Source organism: Dreissena polymorpha, chromosome 4 (assembly GCF_020536995.1).
Source record: "Dreissena polymorpha isolate Duluth1 chromosome 4, UMN_Dpol_1.0, whole genome shotgun sequence".
NCBI classification, from domain to species: domain Eukaryota; kingdom Metazoa; phylum Mollusca; class Bivalvia; order Myida; family Dreissenidae; genus Dreissena; species Dreissena polymorpha.
Genome location: NC_068358.1, coordinates 36,814,222 through 36,837,706, shown reverse-complemented (window position 1 = coordinate 36,837,706; position 23,485 = coordinate 36,814,222). Strand labels below are relative to the sequence as shown.

The 23,485-nt window shown below is 33.5% G+C and overlaps 1 protein-coding gene across 1 annotated transcript in view; it reads right to left on the bottom strand.

Moving 5' to 3' along the window:
- LOC127879391 (migration and invasion enhancer 1-like) overlaps positions 1 to 23,485 on the bottom strand; it is a 115,029-nt gene that overhangs the window by 52,604 nt on the left and 38,940 nt on the right. The gene's annotated exons all lie outside the window — the stretch shown is intronic.

Here is a 23,485-nt window from a genome sequence, read left to right as displayed (position 1 = left end):
ATGACTTTTTTACTAACGTAATCATCTAGCTTTGGATGATGTACGTTATTCCCTTTTTATATTCCTTTATGTGTACTGTGCCCGATTTAAAATTGTCACCCTGTGTCGTCTTTATGCCCTTTGATTTGATTTCTTTATCTTCTATGTTATGCTTTGTCAACACCATTTTAGACTGTTCCTTGAAAACATACACAACATTCCAATGTCCACTTTTTAGTCGTTTCCACACGTAAATTACTAGCTTTAGGTAACTTACATTTTCTATTTTTCCACGTTTAAATTTAATTTTTATCTGTTCCAACTATTTTTCTTTAATTCCTTTTAGTCCTTTTATTTGCAAACTCTGCTTTTAGTCCTTTGATTTTGCACACACTGCCTTTAAACCTTATTTTGCATAATCCGCGTTTAGTCCTTTGATTTTGCGCACTGACACTTAAATATATTTTTATTCTGCACTGGTATAGTAAATATTTCAGATTAAAGATAGAACACAATTTTGTCACTGGTTAAAATATTCCGGTTCGCGGGACCATTCAATGTAGCGAGATTTTCCTAATTGTTCTTGAAGAATAATTGCTCGGACTGTATTTCAATTTAATCACTACATGAGTTCATTAATAACACAACACTTTATTCATATTTTAGATCGTATTTTATTTTTATTTCAACACAAGTTTAATTATATTCCAAAATAAGCTGTTTTTATTTGTACACTTAATATTTAGTTATTTTAATATTGCTGGTCTTAATTCAACTATAATTCCACAGAAAAAGGTTTCCGATGTTACTTCTTTAAAGCTTAGATTATCACTAAACTTTTTGTCCATAATCACAGAGCAGACACACACTTATCAACATTCACAACATAAAACAGCCCGAAAATGTCAACTCTCTCACAACAGAGCATATTTAATCTAAAACAAACAAACCCTCTCTCTCGAACAATATCAGATATCACTGGGGGCTGCTGACGAGGTCAAAGCGTAGTCCGTTACGCTACGACGTCGAGTATATGTTTTACAACGAAAACATTGTTTAAATACACATGACATCGAGAACGGATTAGTCGAACATTGTGTTTAAAACATGTAAGATTATGATTTTGTAATAACAAAACTCTGAATTTAAGCACAATGTCATTTCATAGGCCTGTTACATCAAATTATAATCCAAGATGTGTCTGGTTTATGCGGTTAAACATGAAATATACCGCTGATTTATCAAACCGAAGTCAAGTTTCACTTTAAAAAATGCAATTAAGGTTTACAAATGTGTTTAATTGACACAATTTTACAATATCCATATTGATCTATGTATTGTTAAGCCACTGGTGTGTTTAGAAATGTGTAGGGTGACCCAGTTATCAGAAATAAAGGCTAAATATTATTATAAGGCATGATCATGTCTCTGACAGTATACGTATATGCCTCGCTACGACAACGCTTTAACGTGCATGCGTTTCTCACAGAAGACGTATTGGTTATCTCTCAAAGGCAAAATAAAGAAAAAAAAAATTAATACAGAGTCATGTAGTGGCTGGATATTTCCTTTGAGACAGAGGTAGTAACAACGGCACAATATGATCCGAAGCGCACAGTCGACATGGTAATGCACATTATTATGATATAATTATATTCACGACTAGGCCAAAGGAAACGATTAAAATCCAAAATCCATATATAAGATGACAGTTGAGAGTCGAGAACCTAATGTCGTCGGTCTCAATAAAAATGACGCATCTTCACCTTTTGACAATCCCTTATACGTTCATTTTGATAGAGACCGACGATAGGTTTTCAGCATACGGTACTCTTTATCAAATGACATTCGATTCTCGTTATCCCCAACTCGCTTATCTCGCAACTCTGCTTATGTCAAAGTAAATCCCATGTCCAAACTTCGATCATTATTTATCTCATACGGATTTTGATTTTTACATTGTATATATCAAAGCGATTTTCTTGAAAATCGGTTATCGTCAACTAATTTTGAGGTGAATTTCATGTTCGTATACATGATTGTACCTGTAAAATCCACACCTGTAACAGCCGTAAGGTGTGGAAAGTAGGACCCCAATGGCACAAATCCGCAATTGCATAATCAATATATTGTTGTAAAGGTGTGGCAGTGGGTTTCTGTCACAGGTTATTGTTAACTGCGTACATGACGGCCGGTAAATTTACCTCGTGTTACAATGCGGTTAAGGCCAAGTCTCACTATGATGCCGGCGGAGCCCCAGTGCGTGATCAGGCATCTACCGGGATGAACCGGGGCCCTACCGGGATGAACCGGTGCTCCACCGGGATGAACCGTGGACGACCGGGGCTCCACCGGGAAAGTATTAAAATGTTAAATACCTCCGGGATGAACCGGGAGTCACCGGGTAGGACCGGCAACGACCTGCGTGGCACCTGGAACAACCGGGACTGTACCGGGAACAACCGGGACGGCACCTTAGCTCCACCGGGGCCCAAACACACCCCGGCAGAGCTACGGCAACGCCCCGGTGGAGCCCCGGTGAATTCCGGCAGAGTCCCTTTATAGCTACGTTACATAAGTAAACCGGTGCTCTGACGGTACCGTCCCGGTTGTTCCCGGTGCAGTCCCGGTTGTTTCCAGTGCCAAGCCGGTTATTGCCGGTCCTTCCCGGTAACTCCTGGTTCATCCCGGCGGTATTAAACATTTGAATTCTTTCCCGGTGGGGCCCGGTTGTCCCCGGTTAAACCGGGGCGTTGCCGCAGCTCTGCCGGGGTCTGATGCCGGTATAACCCCGGTGAGTGCCGGCGTAGTGACGGTTTACCGGGGCTCTGCCGGGACTCTGCAGGCTTTCACCGGGTTCAACCTTTTCGTTTGGATGTTCATGCGCACAGTGAAGCACGGCATCTTTTGCATTGGGAAATGGCAGTCTGCAGTAACTGCAAACTGCATGTGATATGTCCTGAAATGGATACAGAAACTTCGTTGAGCAACCTTTACATAATATTTGTACTTCGTTGCGCAACCAATACATACTCTGTGCGAAACCTTCACATAAAGCGACTTGTAATTTCCTTCGAAACAAAGCATTTGAATAATTAAAATATATGTTCGTAACCTGTTTTGTTCTTTAAAATGTGTAATGTACACTGATTCAAAGTAAAATGTAGTTTTATTTAATTTAAGTTACCGTAATTGGCTATTTTAACAGAATAACCACCTTATGCATTGCTTCAAATCAAAATAATTCGATTTTAGCTCAAAATAAACTTAAAGGTTGCAACTACGCGCATTTGTTATTAGTTTGTTATTGAAAATAAGTACCTACCATTACTGGATGTTCCGTTCTCTAATCCATAAACACCAGAAAATATGAAACTCGCCTGATTAAGTAGTGTATTTTCACCATGTTTTCGTAGTAAAACATATACCCGACGTCGTAGCGAAACGGACTACGCTTTGACCTCGTCAGCCCCCAGTGGATATCAGATCCAGCATCCACACCCAAGGTATAATTAATCGCAGTTCGCGACACCCAGTCACTAGGAACCAATTTGTATCTGTTTTATCAAAGTGTCGGTTGTGCGGCAAGTTAAATAATCATCATATTAAAACTCACAGTTTCAGGATAGGTAGAGTCACGAACTTAGCCTCCGAGGGTATCCCGCCAGCCGCCATCAAGCTGATGGGGCGATGGTCGTCGGGGGCGTTTACCGCGTATATTCGATCGATTTCAAGTTCATTATTTTAAAGCAAGTTTTTTAATTTATTTTTTCAGATATTTGGGTTATCGGGGATTTGATCCCATACTGGGCCGGCATTCGCGCCATTCAGACAGGCAAACGTACCCTTCGCACACCTGCAGAGAAACAAATTTGTTGGTGGGGCGTAAGCGGGATGTCATGGGCCCAGTTCCGGACTTCAGTAGAGTCTAACGTGCTTTTGAATAAAACACCGGGCATTATTTTCATCAATTTAGGGGGTAATGACCTTCGCAATATATCTTCCACCAAATTACGAAACATAATTAAACGTGAACTTAATTACATTCGGGTTGCTCTTCCCTATTCCCTCTTGGTTTGGATTGACATTCTCCCTCGATTGAATTTGAGCGGTAGATTTACCGGAAAAGAAAGTGCATCAATCGTCTGCACGCGGCAAAATTTGCGAAATTTGAATTTGTGTCGGTACCGGAATCGATCGATACGCCAGGTTTCTTCTGCAGCGATGGTGTCCATCTATCGGACGTTGGTCTGGACCTATACCTCGATTGTATTCGCGACGTCATCTTGAAGTATTCATAAAGGGCTAATCCAGAATTTATGGGGGATAAATTTGTAAAATTTATTGTGGCGGAAAATTCTGTTTGCCGGGGTCGGATGAGCATGCCGACTTATTTTAAAACATATCTCTTAAAGCTAACCTTAACGACATTAACTTAACACATTTGCTCGGATGGATTCTGCGTAACTTGTAACGGTAGCGTTTTCTTTCGGGTAAATGCCTACTTATACTAAAACATATATCTCTTAAGGCTAACCTTAAAGACAATAACTTAACACATTTGCACGAATGGACTCTGCGCTACTGTGTACCATCAGCGGGTCCTTTCGGGTATGTCAAAGAAATTATAGCCTTAAGTTTATAACATAATAGCAATACCGTTGGGCAAAAACTTTATGTTTGAATGTCCGTTTTTAAAAGTGTGTAACCGTTGGTCCGAGTTATAGTGTGTAAAAAGTGTGAAATCGCTGGTGTAGCGATAGTTATAAAGTGTGAAATCGCTGGTGTAGCGATAAAAAGTATTATGGACCGAGTTTAAAAGTGTGTAAATGTCGGACCTAAAAAGTGTGAAATCGCTGGTGGAGCGATTAGTGGTATTATTGTGTTGGTTCGAGTTATAAGTGTTTTAAAAGTGTGAAATCGCTGGTGGAGCGATTGGTGGTAAAATTGTCCGAATTTAAAGTGTCTAATCGCTGTCCGAGTTATAAAGTGTGTAAATGTCGGACTCCAAAAAAGTGTAAAATCGCTGGTGGAGCGATAAGTGGTATCGTGTGTTATAGTGTCTGTCGAGCGACTGGTACTAGGTTTAGCCCAGTCAAGTGTATGGTTTTCCTAGTTCGTCGCTCCTGAAACATTTTTTAATTGGGCATCGGTGTTGCTGCTAATGGCGTAACTTCACATTGGTAATTATACGGGTGCTCATCCACCTCCGGTAGACATAATTTTTCAAGACAATCCGGGTCACGTATGACAGTCAACCTTGGTACCGTGGTTACCACTGGCTGTTTTTTCTGTACCGCTGCGGTCATTCAATTCCACAATTTAATTATTTTTTATACTTAACGGATATGTTGTTGTATACTTTATAATATGTTGTTTTATATTCACGTAATCGGTATTGGACAGCAAAATATGTTGACATAGTATTATTAAACCAGTTAACTAAGTAATGTGTTGTTATTTAATTGTTGCAGTCGTAAAATAATTAACAAATATTTTATCGTTTAATTGAGACAATTATTATTTCACTAATATTTTTTATTTATCGGCCAATTTTTACTTATATATATTTGTTTTACCTTTCTTATTATTTCTAATATTTTTAAATGAACATGTCACAATAGTAAATAAATTAATTACATCCAAGTTTATGAAACTGTTGTTCATTTTAAATATTGTTTTGCTTTGTTTGTGGATTAGATGCTGCAAATGGTCTGATGAGACTTGATTAAAAATAAGATAATAAGTACCAAATTTGTTTAAATACATTAGGTATACATTCAGTCAAATTTTTAATTTCTTTCCTTCACACTCTATGCTAGATTGTTTAGCCTGAACAGAGGTCATTGTTTAAATGTTTGCATGTTACAGTATATGCAGTTTATTCTTACAACTATTTTGCCTTTATTGAGTTTTCGACCTATTTTCGAAAACCCTATACCATATTTGACAAATGAAGATTGTTTCGGTCTTGACTTTAATGTCAAGTTCAAGTAGTACTTCAAGGTCTATGGTTGTGTCCGCATCATATCTTGTAAACCTTCGGAAGGGTTTAAATGAAACTTTCACCAATTGGTAATGTCATTGAGACAAAATACAGAAGGCATAAGTTAGTTATGCCAACTCAAGTTCAATGCCATACTTCAAGGTCACTATTTCCTATACTGATAATAGGATATTCAAATGATTTACCTCAAACGTTTAGGGCATTGAGGTGATGTGCAGAATGATTTATCCAGTTTTGTCTTGTCAAGGTGAAAGGTTTGTTCCTAGATTGTCTTGTCCTCCCCGGATGTTGATTGAACGATTTTCATGACAGGTATCGAAAATGTTTTGATGGCTTAATGCTGGTCCAAAGTCAATGTCATACTTAAACTTAAACAGTAAGAACCTTTATTTTTCGTGTCTGCCATATTTCATCTGTACCAACTGAAGGATTTTCATGAAACATGTGTAAACTTTTTCGATAATTTAGACAAAGTGCAATAAGCATAAGTCATTTGCACCAACTCAAATTCAATGTCATGCTTAAGGGTCATCATCTTTGAAATCCATGTTATTTCTGCTTCACATCTATACCTTTTTAATGAATTTTGGTTACAGTGTTAATTTCACGTTGTGCAGAATGCCCTATTCCGTTATGTACTAAAAGTAAAGATAACGCGTGTAGGTCAATAGATTAGCCTTTATTTTTAGCTCGTTCAAGGTTAGCGTTTGCTATCGCCTTTTAGCTCGTTCATGGTGAGCGTTTGCTATCGCCTTTTAGATCGTTCATGGTGAGCGTTTGCTATCGCCTTTTAGATCGTTCACGGTGAGCGTTTGCTATCGCCTTTCGTCCATCATTTGTCGAGCGCCGTTAACATTTACCGTTTAAACTTTCAATATGCCTCATTTACAGCAAAATCTTCATGAAACTTGGTCAGAATATTTTCCCTATGAAAATCTTGTCCGAGATCATAACTGGGTCCTGTGGGGTCAAAAACCAAGTTAGTAGGTAAAATAAAAAAAGCTTGTGAAAACTATAGAGCCACATTTGTTTTCATATCTACGTGATTTAATTTCAAAATATAATGTTTCTTTAAAATGGCATTTAAATAATGGAATCTCCCATCCATCATTTTACGGAGATGTTTTGAAGCGTGTCCGCAAATTAAAATATGTTAAACCAAATGTTCATATTAAACTTTTCTATTTGATTAACTTGTTTTTATCAAAAGGATACGATGCTTATGTACTTAAAAACACGTGTTTGATGGTTTTCGATTCACTATATCTTTCTTCCCTTAAAATTTGGAATCATTAGTGATATTATAGGCATTTTTCACTGTTGAATAAAATTGTGTCATTGTGTCGTATGAACAAATCTGCATGAATACTACATTAAAGGCATTTTTCACTGTTGAATAAAATTGTGTCATTGTGTCGTATGAACAAATCTGCATGTAAACTACATTTGGACTCAAATCGTACATCAAATCATTTCTGTCTTCAGTTGTCAAAACACCTATATACTGTTTGATTCCAATAATGTCGCTTTAATGGAATTACCATTTTTATTCATTTGCTTCTTAATATATTAAATCACCTAAACTTGTTTTATTAGTAGCACAGCCCCATTAATATTTTTATTTAGTACTGCCCTTGGAATTTGTTCACGTCATTATGTCATTATGGATTTTTGTGACGTCATACGACCGACTTTCCCAGTTGTAATCTACATGCATAGGTCATTGGGTTTATAACGTTCCATTTTATTTATATTTTCTCTCTGATAGGCGTTGCTTGTTTGATTTAATCATTTTTAATTTGTTTAGCAGTCACATAAATAACCAAGCTATGTAATATGGAATTTTTACACCCATTATTGCTGCTTCTTCCTGTATTTGCGCGATGATTATCTGAGATATTAACTCTATGATTCTATATTCTCAAATCTTTTCTATAAAGAAGGAATGTAGTTGACAATTGTTAATAGTTTTATTTGATCGTTCGTCAAAAAGTTGTAATTCTGTTACTCTTGTATCTTCAATGCAATTGAGTAATTAAATAGTAATTAAATTGAATGCGTTTTAATTCCCTTTTATTATTGTTTAATTTGAGTTACAATGCTATGACGTTAAATTTTATTTACACTTAAATGTATTATGAATATTGCTGGGCCAAGTGTGAGGTTGAGCGCTCTATAACCAGGTTTAAACCCCCAATGATTTGCATTGACCGTTCCAAGGCGGTGACCCCAGCTTTATTCATATTTTGTGTTTATGTTGGTTTGTATTGTGCTGTTTTGTACTGTTTGAGCAATCGGTCACTTGCCTTAAATAAAGGACCAACTAATTGTTTTTAATGAAAATTCAATACTGCTCCAGCAGCTGGAGTTTCACTTCTTTATATTGGAGTTTTTTTATTGACTATAAATAAGCTAGTAGTTGTATATTGTATTAAAGTGACGCATAGTACATAAATAATCATTGGTATTTACAGCAATAATACGATCAATATTATTACAAACAAATATATGTACAAAACATTGTACTACCCAGCCATATAAATGGCTTACGAGTCCCTGAGTTGACATGTTATCGGTGAAGACATAAAATCACATCATAATAGTGCAGGAAAGATCACGATAATAAAACTAGTTAAAGTGATTAAAGTATAAACATGGATAGTTTATATCAATAACTTCTGGTAAAGGCCCTATAAAGGTGACGATCCGTAATTATTTACCGATTTTTAATATTTTTTTCATAGTTTATTTATAAAGGTTATCAAAAACAATATATATATGCTAATGGACATTACCATAAAACAATGAGCAATACAACTTGTTTTGAGCTCAAAATACAGTGTCCTCCAAGTCAATTGTGTTTACAAACAATCAGTTTATTTACATCGCTGTTTACTCTGGAAAGTGAAAGTGACGCAGGTCACCAAAAATATATCGTTTGTTTTCAACATTTTCCGGTATCACTCACAAAGTAGGTCTCTTCTAAATGGTTTAAACGTTTGTAGTGATCTAAAAAGTTACTTTCTGCATAGATATGAATAATGAAGTACAATGGGAATGTATACGTGTATAAATATAAGTTATGATAATATATGTATATGAATATGCGTGTTTATATGTGTATTTAGGAATATAAACATGTGTAAATATAAATAATGATAATAAATATAAAGTGTAAAAATATATGTGTATAAATAAGAATAATGAAAACAATTGGATTTCTAACTTATATCAAGATGCGTATACATATAATCAATACTCATCTCTTCATTTATCTATTCAGATGTGTATAAATATAAATAATGATAATAAATATAAAACTAAAAAACATCTGTGTATAAATATAAATAATGATAACAACTAGATTTCTAACTCATATCAATATGTGTATACATATAAACAATACTGATCCCTTCACTCATCTATTAAGATGAAATGAGCAATACAACTTGTTTTGAGCCCAAAATACAGTGTCCTCCAATATAAAGAAGTGAAACTCCAGCTGCTGGAGCAGTATTGAATTCTCATTAAAAACAAGTCAATTGTGTTTACAAACAATCAGTTTATTTACATCGCTGTTTACTCTGGAAAGTGAAAGTGACTCAGGTCACAAAAAATATATCGTTGGTTTTCAACGTTTTCCGGTATCACTCACAAAGAAGGTCTCTTCTAAATGGATAAAACGTTTGTAGTGATCTAAAAAGTTACTTTCTGCATAGATATGAATAATGATGTACAATGGGAATGTATACGTGTATAAATATAAGTTATGATAATATATGTATATGAATATGCGTGTTTATATGTGTATTTGGGAATATATACATGTGTAAATATAAATAATGATAATAAATTTAAAGTGTAAAAATATATGTGTATAAATATGAATAATGAAAACAATTGGATTTCTAACTTATATCAAGATGCGTATACATATAAACAATACTCATCTCTTCATTTATATATTCAGATGTGTATAAATATAAATAATGATAATAAATATAAAACTAAAAAACATCTGTGTATAAATATAAATAATGATAACAATTAGATTTCTAACTTATATCAAGATGTGTATACATATAAACAATAATGATTCCTTCACTCATCTATTAAGATGAAATGATTTTTTTTAAATGTTAAGAAATCGAATGTAAAACCTTTGCCTGCAAGATAACAATCATGTATCTGTCTTTGCAAATATGTAGCTTACTCACTTAGGGTTATACTATACTAAAATAATTTTGACAACATCTTAGACTCAGATGGGTATACATACAAATAAGGATAATCCTTTATGCTAATGCTTTTCTAGAATGTATACCAAATTGCATAGATAACCAAATGCATTAACTCTTTGTACAACGAATGCGAACCAAATTGTATAGAGAACTAATGCTGTAGTTTCTTTTTTCTTCGGGCTGTGTTATCCTGACAATAATAATAATATTATGCTAGTGCTTTTCGAGAATTGTTACAGATTTTGTACACCGAACTAAATATAAAAGTTCTTTTTTCCAATATTGTGAACCAAACTGTACGGATAATTCAATATAGTAGTTTATTTTACAATTATGCATACCACATTATATACAGAATTAAATATTTGTATTTGCCCTTTTCCTCAAATATAGAAATTGGAAAGCTCATAAGAATATCTTACCATGCTTGTTATTATGAATACTCGTTTTTCAATTTGTACAGATAACCTAATGTAGTATTTCTTTTTTGCTATTTTCTGAGCCAAATTGTATACAAGACTAAATATTTGTAGATGCTTTTTTTTCCTCAATGTTTTTCTTCTTCAAAGAAGGGAACAAATATAGGAATCAATAAGCCCATTAGAGTTCCTAATCATGTTTGTTATAATGAATACTCGTTTTTCAATTTTACTAATGAAAACATTGCTTCTGCTTCCCTTTTGTTTTCGCTGGAAGCATTTAATACTACTAACCATGTATAGGATACTCGCTACTAATAGCCTCTAAAAAAAAATAATGTTCATAACATTATTCCGATTTTAAAAACCTAAATATTCGAACGTTATGCTCCTCTTCTCATCCATCTTCTTTAACAGTCAAATAATATAAAACGTAGAAAATTATTTCATATACGGTTATTCATATTAATATATATAACTATTGTTATTTTTCCTGAGTAAAAATACATAATGTAGGGAGAATGTTTTTAATTCATGCATACTCATGTATATACAAACATTATTTTAACTGGACCACTTCACACGTGTTTTTTTTCCTACGTGTTTGTTATTTAATTAAAATATTTTGTTGTTGTTTTTTTCCAGCGTACGAAAGTGCGCATTTGTGTATGTCTCCATTGGGACAAGTCTTGTTTTGTTTGTTGCCATTTTCCCTATTTTTTCATTTTATCTATGTATTTCTGCATTTCTATGGATTTTCCATTTTTTATATCCTCAATATTCTTTTTTTTCCTTATCTTATGTGTAGATATTTTCTTCTGTGGAATTATCATGTATTCTGTTTTTCCTTTTTGTTTTCTTTGTTTGTTTGTATTAATGGACATATTATGTCATATAATAGAAAACAACTGGACATTTTTCAAAATAGAAACCAACTGGACAAGCACACACAAATTATCATCTACATCACCCTCCATCTCTTTAAATGGTTAAAATATGTACTTTAAATGCAAAAGGGCTCAACAATAAAGACAAACGCATAAAAATCTTCAAATGGTTAGACGAAAAAAACTATAATGTATGCTTATTATAAGAAAGTCACTTGACACACACTTTAGCATAAACCTTAAAAGACGAATGGGGCGGGGACATCTACCTCAGTGGACAATATACTAATAAACAAGGCATTGCCTTTCTGATAAAAAGTAACATAGGGATCACAGTTGATACTTTAAACGAAATAATAATTGGCAGACTAGTAAGTAAAGATAGCAAAATACATGAAACACAACTAACATTAATCAACGTTTACGGTCCTAACATAGATGATTCCACATTTTACGAAACATTACAATCCTTTATAATTAATAACCAAGATAAAAATATTATAATCGGTGGAGATTTCAATACTGTCCTGAACCCGTTATTAGATAAAAAGAATGGAAACCTTTATACTCATCCTAAAAAAGAAACATTTTAAATAACATAATTGAAAACTACAATATGATAGATATCTGGCGTACAGTATACCCAAACTAAAGCAAATTCACCTGGCACTCAAACACAAAACCAACAATATTTTGTAGATTAGACTATTTTTTAATATCTGAATCTCTTTGCAACATTATCGACACATGTAACATAAAACCAGGATTTATGACTGACCACTCTCTAGTTGAACTTAAACTGCACAATATACAACCTGAAAGAGGCCCAGGATACTTTAAAATTAACAACAGCATCTTATTGGATACACAATATCAAACACAAATAAAACAGGAAATATTAAATACAGTTCAAAATAATAAAGATGCAAACCCAAACACCTTATGGGAAGTAATAAAAGAAAATATACGTAACACAACAATTAGCTACACATCATTTAAACAAAAAGAAACACACAAACTTGAAACTGAAACCATCAAAACCATTGAAACACTTGCAAAACAATTGCATCAAACAAACACAAAAGATACCACCGACATTGAAAATGAAATAACATTAAAAAAAATAAAAAGTAGATGGAATCTATCATACACATCTCAATGGAATAATACTAAGAGCACGTGCACAGCATGTTGAACACAATGAAAAAAATACAAAATACTTCGCAAATATTGAAAAACGTAGAAGTGAACAAAAGACTATACACAAATTAGTAGTCAATGGCAAAGATATAACAAACATAACTCAAATACTAGAAGAACAACGTTTATTTTTCGAAACCCTCTATAAACGAAAAAATGTTGAAAATAACACTCTTTTTAAAAATACACATCACGCATTAAACCAAGAGGAAAAACAACTGTGCGACGGATTGCTTAATGAATACGAATGTGGATTAGCCCTAAAAGAAATGCAAAATAACAAAAGCCCAGGATCTGATGGCATCACAATCGAATTTTATAAAATATTCTGGAATGATATAAAAACACATCTAATTAATTCACTTAACTATTCATTTAACAACAAAAACTTAACTACGCTACAAAAACAAGTTATTATATCACTTATTCCAAAACCTGGAAAAAAAATTAGAATCCTTATCAAACTGGCGCCCGATTAGTTTACTAAACAATGATTATAAAATTGCAACTAAAAGTATAGCAAACAGAATTACAAAAATATTACCATCGATCATTTCAAAATCTCAATCTGGTTTCATAAAAGGACGTTACATTAGTGAAAACGTTCGTCTTATCCAAGAATGCATAAACTATTGCAACAATTCAAACAACCCTGGTCTAATATTCTTTGCAGACTATGAAAAGGCACTCGATTCGCTAGATCATTCATTTATGTTCTCTTGCTTAGAAAATATAAACTTTGGTGAAAATCTCATTCAATGGGTCAAACTATTCTATACCGATATTAACAGTATAATCATTAACAATGGCTTCTTTTCAAACAGTTTTAACATCAAACGAGGGGTTCGACAAGGATGTCCACTCTCATCATCGCTATTTATTATTTGCATCGAGTATCTATCACATCACATCCAATCAAATAAAAACATAAAAGGCATATCACTAGAACCTGATGAAGATATAAAACAGTCCCTATTTGCTTACGATGCGACGTACTTTTTAAAACGACAATTACGATTCTTTCCATAACCTAATAGAGTCACTAACCCTTTACGGAATGACATCGGGTCTTAAACTAAACAAAAGTAAATGTACTGTGCTACGAGTAGGTAAATTAAAACAAAGTAATGTCCTATATAAAAAAGAAATGAAATTTAATTGGACATCCGATGAAGCCACATCGTTAGGAATTACTTTCACAAATAATGAAAAGGATGCAGTTCTCAAAAACATACTACCTAAATTACAGAATTTTAAGAACTGCTTAAAATCATTGCATCACCGTAAACTTACACTTATCGGAAAAAACACAGTATTGAAAACGTTTGCACTTCCTAAATTAATGTATGTATTAACAGTTCTCCCAAATCCACCAAATGATGTTATTAACGATATAAAATCAGCAATATTTAATTTCATATGGGACGGTAAGCCTGATAAAATAAAACGAACTTAGTTAATTCAATCTGTAGAAAATGGAGGTATTCAACGAACATTTACTCATTCTTGAATGCAATCAAATGCAGCTGTGTTAAAAGATAACTAGATAATACCAATACGAGTAAATGGAAATCATTCTACCAGAAAATCCTAAAAAATAGGGTGACTCCTTACTTTTTGAATGTAACATCAGCAATCTTACATGAAATTGCAAACGAAAACATATTTCTGTCTGATGTTCTATCGGCATGGAGTGATGTCACTCATAACCTAGAAACCCAAACCAGCAGTAAAACTATTTTATGGAACAATAAAGACATAACTTCAAACAATAAGACGTTTTTCTACTAAGATTGGTTTGAACAAAGCATTAAATATGTCGACCAATTATATGACTACATAATTAAGGATTTCTACTCTTTTGATGATATATGCTACATATACGGAATACCTTCAAATAATTTTCTGAAGTACTACACACTAATCAAAAGCATACCCATACATATTAAATAAATTAAATCTGAAAACAATACAAATAATACACTATGTACTCAAACAACATTCGTAGAAAACATACTTGGAAGAAAAAAACAAAACGAATAAAATATTTTACACACTACAAATTAAAAACCCTACAGAAAACTCCAAAACCCAAAATAAATGGCAAGTCCTTTCCGGAGAACATGAACTTAATTGGAAACACATATTTACCATGCCATATAAAGCAACTATTGAAAGCACACTGTGAAATTTTCAATATAAATACATCCATAGAATTATAGCTACAAATAAATGTCTCTTTAAATGCAAATTATCTAACTCAAATCTGTGTGACTTCTGCGATGAAAAAATCGAAACTATAGAACATCTTTTTTGGGAGTGCAAACACATCCAGCCTATTTGGAATCAATTAGTATCTTTTCTTGAACAACAGCAACTAAACGTTAAACTATCTTTCTTAATTGTAAGTTTCGGAATTTACTCATTGAAATCAATATACTGCAATAATATTGTGAATTTTATTCTTATATTGATGAAATATTTTATCTTTAACATAAAGTACAAAAAACAAGTACCAAATTTTAATTGTTTTGTCCATAGTCTTAAACTAAAAATCCAGATTGAGAAAGAAATAGCCCTCAGTAATGACACAATACACATCTTTGAAAAAAATGGAATCGGATTAAATTCTCATTATGTTTGTCCACTTATATACATTTCTCTCTAATGTTAGTTTTATCTTTCTTAAATATTTTTGTATATATTTTTTTCAATCTTATAAGATCATTGTGAATACATAACAAAACACACAAATCCAGTACGCTTTCTTCCAACTTTACACAACTCATCATTTTTCATAACTATTATATTTTTGTTCTTTTCTTTTCTCTTTAAAAAAATATATTAGCATATCTTGTTTAACATGTCTGAACTTTATTGCTTTGTACAATCACTACGTTGTATGATCATATACATGTATTAATTTTATGTATTATATTGAATGAAAAAAAAAAGTTACTTTCTGCTGGTAGTTGTTTAAAATAGAATAAAATTGAATTTTCTTTCGGCTAGTTTTAGCATACGTCACCGCTTTGAGGCTACACATCACGTTAGTTGCAAAGTTGTAAACATTTATTCCAATTTTGAAACGGGTATATCTTCCATAATTCTTGACAACGTTGCACCTAATCTGTGTTATTGGCGTCGCTCTGGAGAGCGGCGACAAGTATGTAATGCATTTTTTTCACTTATGGGAGGAGGAGTTATTTTACGGGTCAATGTATATATTTTTGTGTGAAGAATATCTTGCATAGTGGGGATTTTTTGTGTAAATTAGTGTAAATAAGTACTGCATTTGTGCCTATTACATTTATTACAACATTTATGCCAATAATTCAAAGCTAATTGTTTTAATTAAGAACTGATCCACAACTGATCACATGGGAAAGATCCCAGGGACTGGAAAAATACGCGAAACTTTCTGGTTTTGTATAAAAACAAAACATAATGAACATATATTTATATTGTGGTTTTTCTAATTTGCTTATTTAGCGGAGAATCAATGTAGTACGATATTTGACGACTTATCGCGCAAGCAAATTTATTGGAAGGCGTACTGGTACGAAAACGTACAATGTATTAGTTTATTAATAGACATATAATAACGATCGCTATACACAACTTCACCAAATAGCAGTACATAAATGATGTCAGCCGGAATAGCTCAGTTTGGGGAGCGTAAGATTGAAGTTGTTTACGCAACAATCATCTAAAGGCCCCCGGTTCAATCCCGGGTTCCGGCACGAACGGAACAGTTCGGCGGCTGACAATTTTTTTCAGTCAGGTTAATAAATATAATAAAGCTTTATTCTATGTAGACATTTTTAGATCCATTTTACTACAATTGGACATTTTAATTAAAATTAATGGTTGCCGTGTGATGACAACTTTAATTAATTTTTTTTTACATCACTTAACTTATTATAAAAAAATAAACGTGTTCTTATATTAACAAATAAATGCAAAGAACACATCTATTATCCATGTATTTTTAAGTACTATCCCTACCACATATAGAGCGCGAAGCGCGACACGTATTATTGATTGTTACAGTGAGTTGCGATAAAGGAAGCAGCCGCTTATCAAGGAGGAGCTGTGTGCCAGCAACCCGTTTCCCTAGAGTCAAGCACTCCTCGGACATTTTTTTAAGAACCACGTATAGAGCGCGAAGCGCGACACGTATTACTATCCAGGTGGTATGGGTACTTTAGCATTATCCGACCATTACGTCCATAGTTATCTTCCTTAGAATTTGAGAAATTTTGAAATCGTTGTTCGAAGTCCAAAATTTTCATCCGATTGTTCCCAAACTTGCACAGGTTTGTTTTTATCGATGAGGACCCAACCCAAACTCTATATGAGCAATATCGGACCATAAGTCCAGAATTATTTCTCTTTGAATTTAAAAATAAACGTGAAAAACTGCTTGGTTAGGTGATTATGTCAACATTTTTCATCAGATTCTTTCCAAACTTACAGTGTCTTCATATCAATTAGCATTTTTATCTCATTTAAAATGAGAAACATCGGGACAATAAGTCCAAAAAAAAATCTATTAAATTTGACAAAATGAACAATTTCCACGTGTTAAAAAAAATTCACAACTTTCGTCTGAATCTTTCAAAACTTGTTAAGTGTTTTTATATCAGTATTACTCGAACCCTATTGAAAATGATGAATATCGGAGCAATAAATCTTTTATGATTTTTTACTGAATTTCAAAGTATTTTGAAATGCAGCTTCTTTATGCAATTTACAGTTTTCATTCAATTTTTTGCAAACTTTTACAGTGTTTTCATATAAATGAGTACTCATCCCCTATCGTAAATGAGCAACGTAAGAATAGGTTCAGAATCATCTCCCCTTGAAGTTGAGAAATATATGAAATAACGCTTACAAGATGAAGCAGATTTGTTTAAACCTACACTGTTCTGTTCCATTAATGAAAACTGCACACGGATGTCAGTAAAAAAAGGAAACCAATGTAAATAAAATGAACTATGAAATATTTGGGGGTTAAAACACAAAATCATACTCAGTATTAGATAATGGTAATTTGGGGTTATAACACATCATAAATAATGGTTATTTGGGGGTTATTACACAAAATTATAGATAATGGTTATTCCAGTATCTTTTTCTATTTTGTTTAAAATAATCGGCCAACATATTAATATTTACAGTAGAAAAAAAAATCGTTCCATGTAACTTCATTGAGTGCCTTTTACACTGAAATTCCCGACGCCCTTTGATGCTTTGCATCAATACTTATCTTGTTAGCATTTGGTATGCAAGAGTTACTGAATTGAGGTAAAAATTAAATCAGTTTATATGCATAATAATTGGATTTGTCACTTTTATAGGGCATTTAATCATAAACAAGTGGATTTAAAATCTTAGTATTGCAAGTTCATGTAGAAATAATTAATATTATTTACATAGGTTATATAATTTACATAATGGTTTTTTTAATTAATGTCGGATACATATAATGCTTCCGATCGTTTCATATAGCTATCTTGAATAAACAGTGCAGATTTATAAATAAGTCTCTTATCAGTCAGCATACATGCTAGCCTCTCGCTATACGGGATGGTAGTTATGTTTGGTTTAATATTTGATAAACAGTTATAAAATGATAATCTTAAACAAAGGTAGAAATGACATAAGCTATTTGAACAACCAACAAGAAAACTGTTTCATTCACTTATAAAGCATGCTCATTTTATAAACATTTGGGATTAGTTTGTTAATGGTTTTAGTTTTTGAAAAGTCATGGCTTCCACGTGTTGGGGCACACTAACAGATATATTTTATGCAGTATTTTTAAAACGGAATATATATCAAACCTGTATTGCCTTTTGAACAAAAGGACTGGTTAAATACATCATTGTACGAAACGTGAGCAGAAAATATTATGATATAGACTTAAATTGAGCCAAAAAAACAAGCTACATTAACTGTGTGAATTATAAATATTGACAATTTTTTGTTCATGTTCAATTTGATCAGGTAAAGTTTTTCGAAAAAGTTTCAGCCAAATCCAAATAACCAGCACTTGGGCCAAAGTAGGAGCACAAGAACCGCGACTAATGTAAAATAAACTCAAAATCAAATAGAAAAACGACTCCATATCCCGCCTTTTCTTGTTTTTGTCGTTGAACATCAACAACAATGACAGTATATTGATTATTTCGGTTATTGTTGTTTTTTTTATGTCATCTGTGGTTATAAAAAACGACCATATCCACCTGCGACGTTCTATTAGTTGTGTACGGCCCAAATTGACGTGGCGTAGTGGATATGGTGTCAGCCTAGCGATCGGGAGGTCACGGGTTCGATCTCCACTGTGAAAGCGGACTCGAGAGCGTTTCAATTAAGCCTTAGGCTTTCTATGCAATCGAGCTTAAATAAATAGGTTTAAACTAAATTGACGTTACCTAACACTTAAATCTGTACTTTCTTAATGCATTTGCCCATACATATTTTATTGTGTCTTGCAAAACCATATCTTAACACCAATTGGCTCTAGTCAAGTAATAAATGATTTCGTTACAAATCTTTAATTATTCTACGAATTAAGTTTTCATTTCTTGTTTATAAGATATTTAGTTATACGTCTCGATGATTGTGTTCCTTTCTTATTTTATTTTTTGTACTTAAAGATACTGTGTGTTTTTTTGTAATTCGATACCCCACAAATATGATATTTTGGATTAAATATTATTACAAGAGGTGCCCTTATTATATAGAGTTATTTTCTGAGTGTATTGTTGTTAAATCTAACTTAATCTAGTTCATACGCAACATGGTTAAAACTAAGAGATAATTACTATTTACTAAGTTTAATTTCACCGAGTTTATAGAATTACAACAATATTAGTATGTGTTAAAAGTGATTTGTTTTTAGATATAACACATATAACGTACCGTAAGTGTGAGTTATCAATATTTGTTTCAAAAATAGTATAAAAACTTTTAACTATCTGGTGATTATTAACCCTAACCATGTACCATTTTATAAAATGCAAATACAATTAACAGGGGCATAGCTGGGCATACGCAAATACGCACGTGCGTACGCTGTTAGGAAAAAATACAAAATTAAAGTGATCGAAAAATGCTATAAAATGTGATGCCTAATCCGGGTTAGGCATTTTTTCTATGCGAGAGATGTGTTTTCATATCGAAAACACCTAAACTGTCTTAAAGTTTGTTTGTTTTTTCGACTTCATAGAAAATGCATAATTCAGCTACCATTTTCGAGGTCACGTTTCTTTTGGTGGCGACTGTACATAACATTATTATCGACTGCAATTTATCGTTGTTTTCTACTATGTATCCGAATAGATTGCTTAAGAAGCGGGCGATTTTAAGAATGGCTGCTTATTTGATGTCTCCCCGTACAGAGATCTTTTCGACGGAAAAACAGACCAGCAAACATCGAGTACAGTCGTTCTGCTTCGAACTTATGGCGGACGAAGCCACTGATACTGCCACCATGGAGCAAATGGCTCACTGCCATTTTATGACTCACGATTTTATGATGCAGAGAAAACATGTCTCCGGGAGGAGTTCGTTGGGTTTGCCGAGCTCATGTCTACCACGGGCGAAGCTCTGGCTAATGCCTTCCTCGAGAACCTTCAAGCTCTTGGAGTAAACATTCAGAAAATGCGCGGTTAATGTTATAATGGTGCGTCGAACATGTCCGGGAAGCAGAAGGGGGTCCAGGCTCGCATCCAAGCCATCGTCGCGAGAGCTGTGTACACTCACTGCAAGGCGCATTGGTTAAATCTCGCCACCAGTATCCTGTAGTCCTTCACCGTCTTTGTACACTGTAGTATATACACAAATATTGTCTTTTCTTACATTCTCTGAGCTTCTGCACTCAACCGCTGGGGTCAATCCGTATACAATCCGGACAAAGGGAGAAATTCGGATAATGTACTTCTTCCCAAGGGCACTAAACCTAGCTCCAGGCCTTCAGCGCCTACAGCGCTTTGATTTTATATTGAAGGTGGGCGAATTAACAGACGATCTTGTTCAAGAGATTTTCACCGAGTTCCAGCCGGACCTTGAGGTTGACGATGTAACATTTGCCAGGGTGTGTAGATGGTGGAAGGCAAAGTGGCAGATTTTATCTCCCGAGCCATTCAAAACCCTCGAGTTCGCGCTTACCCCCGCAACGGAAAACTCCTACCCCAATGTTCGAAGATGTCTTCTCGTTCTGCTCTGCATGCCAGTATCGACAGCAAGAGCGGAGAGGCATTTTTCTACAATGAGACGGGTGAAGACATACCTCCGTAGCACCATGGGAACGGAGCGCATATTCGGTCTTGCTCTGTTGAATATACACCGAGAGCGAGATATCGATCTGGAAGAGGTCGTTGACGTTTTTGCCAGACGAGAGGAGTGCCGCTTGGCTCTTTAATTTCGTGTGTGATTTAATGCATGTAATACAGGAGACCTTGCATTAATTAGAATGTACATCTCTAGAATGCACGTACGGCTTCGTAGAGATAAACAAATTCCGGGGGAGCATGCCCCCGTAACCCCCTAGCATGCCATTTATATATATATATATATATATATATATATATATATATATATATATATATATATATATATATATATATATATATATATATATATATATATATATATATACATAAGTCAGATGATACTTGACCGTATAAATTGGAAATTTTGCAAACGATTGCTTCAGGTTAAAATAAATACATGTAATGTTGCTGTTTACGGAGAAGTAGGTAGATATCCATTGTTTGTAAACAGTTACGTTAAAATTATAAAGTTTTGGTTTAAAATTGTATGCATTGAAAATATTATTATGCAAATTGTTTACAAACAAGCTTTAAACGATTGTAATAAAGGTTATAAAAATTTGGTCATAAATGTTAAGAACATGCTAAAAAAATATGGATTCGATTATATATCTAAAAATCCAAACGTTGTGCATGTAAATAGTTTTGTTAAAGAGTTCACATGTAAACTTGTTGACAATTTTAAACATGAGTGTTATGGTAAAATGAATAACAGTTTTGTATTAGATGTGTATAAAGTTTATAAAGCCACTTTGGTATACGAAGAATATTAAATCTTATTTCTTAGACGTTTGCATTTATCTTTTATTAGATTAAGAGTCTCTGCACATCCGTTGAGAATGGCAGATATGCTATGAACAATATTCCACGAAATGAACGTTATTGTTTATGTTGTAATACCGTTTTTTTGAAGACGAATACCATTTTATATGTTTGTGTCGCTGTTACACTGATTAAAGAAAAAAATACATAAGCCGTCTATTTTATGTTGACCCATCGGTGTATAAATTCCATAAGTTATTAGTTTCCTGTAATAGATTAGTTAATTCAAATGTATATTAATGCATAACAGAAGCTTTAGTTATCAGAAATACAATCCTAAATAATACTTTTAAATAGATTTCATCACCCCTCGAAATAACTTCTTGCCATTGGTGTTTATTTGTATTTGTATTTTTTAATATAACTTGTTACACAATGTTATGTTATAATTCGTATTCATGTTGTAAAAAATAATTTGCATATTTTAGTATGAAGACAATGTTATGTTGTATAAGTCTGAAAAAACTGTCTGTCCGCCCGCCCGCTCGCTTTCCGCCCGCCTTCCGCCCGCCCGCCCGCCCGCCTTCCCGCCCGACCGTCCGTCCGTCCGCACATAACCGGTTAGTTTGTAACGATCTCGATATGACGCATTTAAGTACGTGTATTACATAGTTCAATATATCGGAATTCTTCGCAACTTTTGTTTAAGCATTTTGCATCGCCAACAATTATTTCTGAATACCATATGCTTGATTTCCTTTTTTAAACACGAGGGGTGCCGTGTTAGAATAATAAGTGTGGACAAATAACGTCTTCAATACATATTTACACAATTGTTTGCTGATTTGTCTTATGTGTAGTTTTTTTTGGAAACAATAACGCATGCATATTTATGACACATTCTATGCGACTAATGTTTCTGTAATTATGACATAATTGTGTTTACTTACTTATAAATTATCGTTAATGTTGAATACCAAATAGATTTTTTCCTTTTTCTTATATTATATACTTGGTTGTGATTTGTTGGGGATGTTCTATGATTAATTTGTAGAATGTAATGCGGTTCATACAAATGTCTTTATTGATTATACTTATCTACTAACAGCTTATCATTCTTTTGAATTATATATACTTAATGTTTTGGTTGGTCCGGACGACATCAAGATCCAAATGCTATTCATGCAGTGAAATAGAGAAAAAAGTATGACACTCAATGAAGATGGTTTTACAGAATACGAAAATTTCAGCCTCATCAATGTTTTATTCGTTTTTTTCTTCACGTCCAATGGAGACCATCATGAACACATGGGACTGTGTTCTAAGCAGCTAAAATCTGTAAGCGTCTGATGTGCCATGTTTACAAATAATATACACTACTTGTGCAGACAGAGGACATATAAACCATATCGAATCGTTGATTTTTCAACTTCAATTATCATAGAACCAAGTCGTTTTTTCCGCAATTTAACATGGGCTTTAAACAGGATTTTTGAATGTGATGTAATGGTGTTATGTTTATCTGAAGGAAAAACAATTTGAAAAACTAAATGCTCGTGCTAAAGTTTAAGCCAAGACTAGCCTGTACAGTCCGCACAGGCTAATCGGGTGCGAGGTTTGTCCGCTTTTATAGAATTTTAAGTTTAAC